Source organism: Nipponia nippon, unplaced genomic scaffold (assembly GCF_047370975.1).
Source record: "Nipponia nippon isolate SJK-2023a ecotype South Korea unplaced genomic scaffold, ASM4737097v1 scaffold_7, whole genome shotgun sequence".
Lineage (NCBI taxonomy): Eukaryota > Metazoa > Chordata > Aves > Pelecaniformes > Threskiornithidae > Nipponia > Nipponia nippon.
Window position 1 is genome coordinate 338172 of NW_028262391.1, and position 6178 is coordinate 344349.

Consider the following 6178-nt stretch of genomic DNA (forward strand, 5'->3'; position numbering starts at 1 on the left):
CAGAAATTTTCTCTTTATTACAAATAAATCCTTGTGTTTATAACTGTGAGTTGATAAGAGCCATATGATAGTAACACAGCTGTAACTGAACTGTTGTCTGTAGAACACTTAGTGGTAGAGTAAGAAAGAAAAAAATCGATAATCGTTTAAAATGCAATATTTTTGTATTCGAGCTAAAAGGATAATCTCTGCCAGTTATTCGTTATCAATATACCTTTTCCAGTAGTGCTGTAGTTCTGATACAAGAGTCATAGATACTATGGAAGCAGTGAATCTGAACTGATTCTAAGTGTCATGATCTACTCCTGCCGCCAGAGGAGAGGGGACCAGGTCGCAGGATACGCAGTTCAGCCACAGTGGATAGTCTACAGGAGAGAAGGAGGGCATTAGCGTTCCAGACTATGGCTTCTGTGAGACAGGATCAGAGAGCAGCACTCAGGGAGCTTACTGGTCAGCTTGTTACACCAGGTATGTGACATCCTGCTTGGGAGCGTGAACGTTACCCTACCAAAATGACAGCCCTTCATAAACTCGAGTTACCCACCTCTGGGGATCTCCGTCTCTCTTGCGCTCTTCAGCTGCTGTACATTACTGTAGCTTATACCCGGGGAAGATTGTGGCGTGGAGCCCGAATTCTGGCTGAATCAGTGATGAGGACACAGGGAGTGGAAGGCAGGAGAGCAGGACTGTGTCCTCCTTTCAGCCACTGACTCACCGTGACTTCAGGCAAATCACTTAATAGATATTTGCCTGTGTTTCCTCCTATTTAATGAGGTTGATGGTAATCAAAACCCTGCAAAATCTGTGGACACGGTGATTTATAAATAATTGTTTTCCATGCTTGCTGGTACAAGTGTAATTTCAGATGTAGACTTTATTTTTACATGTAAGGTTGTTTTTACCCTTTATACAGTAAATATCTATAATAGTGAATTGTAAAAATAAAGTTTCCAATATGTATTGAATCCTTTGTTGCAATAGTTGTAACTGCCTAGTTACCAGAAAATCCTAGCTTCTGTCTTCATGATGATTAAAAAAAGAACACTCAAGTGTTTTGGCAGGACCATCAGAACTTAAGTCAATGGTAGGGGAAAAAAATGAAGTTGAGCACACTTTAGCTTTAATCTGTTTTCAATATAAACACTTCTTGTGCCAAAAAGTTGCTCTTGAAATGCTAATTGGTCTCTGTGAATGGCAGCCTATCTACTCGCTTAAAAAGTAGAGAAAGCAGGAGACGTTAACGTCCTAGAGCCAGCAAAGCTCCAAGGAGGGTCTGGTGAAAAAGCCTGCTGCTGAGAGCTCCATCCCTCTTTTGCCTCTCTGAAAAGGAGAGAGACATCTTATTCTAGGCTCTGCTGTTTCTGTCGCTCATCAGTGTGTACTGGCACACACTGAACAGTCATAAATACTGGTATGATAACTGCAGCCGAAGACCCTGCGCATTTTCAGTGTGCTAAGCGTTCCAGAAACATAAGGCATAGCTCTTGCTCTATAGACTTTTAAAATGAGATAAAATATGAACTAGAATAAACCAATTTAAAACCAGAGCTGTTATGTACAGGTGTGGTTAATGCATGTTTTCCTTGAAGTGTGCCCCACTGTATTGACGTTGATAGCTAGTCACGGGCATGGAGGTTAAAATTTGCCGCTTAGATATCAGAAAATTAGTATTGGCTGGGTTGTGTAGACACGTTCCCAAACACCGTTATGACAGTGTGAGGAGTGGAAAAGGCTGAATGTGCGTGACATGTATGGCGGGAGGCAAGAGTCCTCTTATTACCCTTGCTTTGTGTGTCTGCATTACTCTTGCAGACTGCTTGCATCAAGGCAAAAGGCTCTGCCTTCTATACATACAACTTAAATTACTGTTTCATACATTAGTAGCAAAACGTGTGCTCAGAATTCAGATGGCTTATTTTTATTAAGTTGAACAATTAAAGATGGCACATAGAGAAAACCCCTGTGATAGGGAAGTAATTGTGTCAGTATCCTAGATTCTTGAAATCACCCAGAATTCTTTGTAGTGAGAACAGAAAGCTGTTTACGGTTCTGAGGTGTAGGTTTTAATCATGAAATCATAGCCATGATGGCACTGTCTGGTTTGTAGCTTGGGAAGTTTCAAATCATTCTGTTTACAAAGATCATACGGTGTTTACAGTTCTGAACTGAAATGTCAGTATCTCATCAGAATCAACTAGCTTTCTCAATTCATATTGCCCGCTCATTTCTTAATTCCTGTTATTTAAAATGCCTTGATTTTAGTCTATGCATCTCGGTACTTCTGATGAGTTCCAAGAAAATACAGAAGTCTTGCAGTCTGTTGCCTGTTAGGTGTCTTGGAAAGTCTCAGTTTATTCAGGCCTGCCAGGGTACAGTTAGGTACATGAGAAGTCTTCAGACTTTCTTAGGCTAACTGACCTGACCTCTCTCCTTTGTCCCATAAAGCTGTCCTGCTCCCTCCCAGAGATACTGTCATGTGGAACCCAGCTCCTAACAGTGCCTTCGACTGGGTGTAGTAACTTGTATCTCGTGTAATGGAGGGAGGATGAAAAAGTTAATGGAGGTGAACACCCTTCCCTGCAACCTATTAACAACCATCTTCAGATACTGGTGATGTGCCAGTTTGCAGGTTAAATTGCGTAGACACCGGCAGGAGGACTCAGACTGTTTACTTCCTCTCTGCCGCTTTCAATACAGAAAAAATTATATAGGCCGATGTGGACGTTCCAACCGCATCAGCTGAAGAGCGGACAGGAGCAGACCGCGGGGTCTGTACCTGCGGACGCTAAGGACTTCGTGCCTTTAGAGTGGCATTAAATCTCCTTGTGCAGGACAGTTGATGGGACTTTGTTCTCTTAGTCGAACATGCGGCCAGCGTTTGCAGGCAACGGGCCATTAGTCATAACCACTTTATGGCTATTCCATCAGTGTAAGATAAATTGGTGGTTTCACTTTCTAGAGCGTAAAGTAGCTGACAAAAAGAAGTGGGGGTCAGAAAGACGCTTCTAGGCCAGGCTGTCCCAAGTTATTGTTATCCTCCGTGGAGCTTTGGGCCTCTTCCTTGGAAAGCGCTCTAAGTGGAAGTTCCCAGCGAGGGGATGACACTAAATGGAGTCTGCATTGGCTCAACGTGCGGCTTGCTTCTCTGTCTGCTGGAGAGCTCGAGTCAGTGTAAAACAGATCAAGGTTCTATTCAGAACTAGGCACTTGACACACCTGGATTTAAAAAATCCCTGACTGGTTCTCCTGGGGTTCACATGAGGTGATAAAACATCACTGGATCACACAACAAAACAAGACAAGTATGTCAGCCTTACCATAAATTAAACAAGTCGTCATGTTACTGTGGTCACAGTGATTATGCTGCATGCAGATTGCCCAATGAATAGTATTTCCTTCTAGTCTGCATCACTGAATGTGTGCGTCATGTTTACAAACACCAGAGCTGTTTAGCACTGGTCTGACTTCTGTGCCGTCCTGGATGGAGTTGTACAAAAGCTGACAAGTAACGAGCCCAATTTAGACAACTTATTCTGAATATGTACAAATATGCTTTTTGGCAGCTTCATGGTGCCCCTTGCTTTACAAAGCATCTGTTTTTCTCAGAAATGCTAAGGGTGAGATTCAGACAGCGGACACGTCACTAAAGCTCAGATCTGCATCTGCGGATGTACAGCCAGCCCGTAAGCACATGGACACGAGCGGAACTGGGGCCACCTGACTGTGTCCTGAAGCGTGTGCTTGCGGGCTATGCCTACTGCAGCGGGCCGTGCACGGAGAAGATAACTCGGACAGTCTAATCAAACTGCCTCAGGCTGAGGCACCAGATAGCCTGGCCGTGGTAGCCAAGAGCTCTGGGTAGGCTAGCTTACCTTGGCCTCTGCGATTCAGACGTACCTGTGGAAGCACCCTGGAAGTCAGGACTGAAGAGCATGCTGTAACTTCCACTAGAATGAGTAACACTAGACTTCCAACCTAAATGGCAGCAGGAAGCCACTCTTATTCTTTTCTCTGTACAGTTTCACCTTATAACTGAACTTAAATTGAAAAAAAGACAACCACAGTTGCAAAACAGCGGCATGCACACTGGGAATAGCGTTAATTTGCATTTCACTTTTTTTTATATTTTGCCTGCCCTAAGAAGCCCCTGCGAAGCAGTTAAGTATGATTTTCCATACCTTGTAAGATGGGAGTTCATAAAGTAGAGGAATTTAGTAAGTTAGATTAAATCACAAGTCAGTCAAAGCTGGAAGCAGAGTCCAAATGTCCCAGGAAAAAAAAGAGCAGGAACAATTTCTGAACATTAAAGTACGGAGAACAACTGCCACCAGACCTGCAACTAATTTAAAAATTGCTAATTTGTAACCCAGGCAGATGAAAATAATGGATTGAACTAAAAGTTGTAGCAATGGTGATTTTTTTCAAGGAATGTTTTTAAAGTAAACATGACTTGAATGCATAAAATCAGGTCTTGTAGACAATACCTGTGAGTCTGCTGATGCAAGTAGCACCTTATTAAAGCTTATGAGCACTCCTGTATGTGAAGTTCCTTGTGCTCTTGAATATTTGTAACATCGGGCCTTAATTTATTAGGAGTTTAATCTAAAACTCATTGAAAACAAAGCTAAGGACAATGCTGATTTCAGTCCCTTTTTAATTAGGACCTAAACAAGAAAAGGTTAAAACTATGTTTAGTACTTTATTCAGTGAACAAAAGCAGCAAAACAGAAAATAAAAATACTTCTTCAACGTTCTTCTAAGTTAAAAGAATCTTATGTACAACTTGTTAAAAGAATAGGAAAAACTACACACAAACGCACCGTGCCCCCAAGCACGCACTCGCGCCCCCCCGACCCTGCAATGTAGCAAGTGAGCGGGTCACAGACACTGGGGAACAAGCAGCCTCTTCTAAATCCCACCTCTGTCCTGAGGAATCTACTGCAATCGTAGTTCACCTCTCGGGTTGTTCTTGCGTGTCGCAGTAATTCTCAAGAGGGTGTAATTTGTGTCTTCGGGTCGCGGGGGGCTGTCACAGCACGTTACAGCGACGGCAGTTAGCTAACCCAATGAAACGGGCTTTCAGGTCTGGCTCTGTCCCTGCTGCCGTGGTTCAGATGGGCTGGGCTGGTGCGCAGGCTGATGGCTGTTCACACCGGCCGCTTTGCAGCCATCCTTGATTTCAAAACCAGGCTTTTCAGAAGGATTCCTGGTACCCAGGCAGCTAGCGTCTCTCAGGACAGCTGAATTCACACCTATTTCTATATACTTACTATCAAGACAACAATTTTATTGTTTCAGAACACCAACACAATTGGACACTCCACAGGACAGGCCCGATTCTCCTCCCCAAGCACTACTTTAACTCCTCACGCTCCATCTAAGCTTAGCTCTGACTTTCAGTGAAATAAGTGAGAAGCAATTCGTACCCTTTTCTGTAAAAACATACCTGTAACCCCTGTACGCCCCTCATGAAGAACGGCTTTCGGAAGTTGTAATTTCTCTGTGGTGTGCGCGGTCGTACCGGTCACGTCACGTAAAGACAGAAGCTTACTTTAATAGCTCCCAGCTCAGCAGGAGATGAGACAACAAGCATCAGATCTCAAACCTTTGTCCTTCCCGGCAAGCAGTTTGCCGCCACTGTGAGTTTTATCAGCAAATACTCTGCTTCCCCAAACCTTCTCGCTGCCAAGAGTCTGCAGTAGATAGAGTAAGCTTTCCTGGGAAAAAACAACTGCCTGGGATACTGGTACAAACTGTGATTTAACCCTCGCAGCCTCTTTTCCTAGGACATCTGTGCGTCTGCAAGAAGGCTTCCTCTGTCGACAGCCCCTTGGAAGCAGCAGCTGCCCCGAGGGGATGGCACCCCTCGCCGGGAAGGCTGCCCAGCGCCGAGGCGGCCCCCTAAGAGCTCGCCCGCAAGGCCGCTGCCCCCGGGCTGCACAGCGGCCGCCTCCCGCCCGCCGCCCCGCCGGCTCTGCCCGCTCCCGCTCCCGCTCCCGCTCCCGCGTGGGGCCGCCGCCGCCCCGCCAGGCCCCGCCGCGGCGAGCGCCCCGCAACGTTCCCATGTCGGGTCCTTGCGGGAACAACGTAAGGGGTCGTCCCGGCAGGAGAGCGGACGCGGGGTGACGGCGGGTGCCGGGGTGAGGAGCCGGCGGGGCCCCGGGCGGCCCGCGGCCCT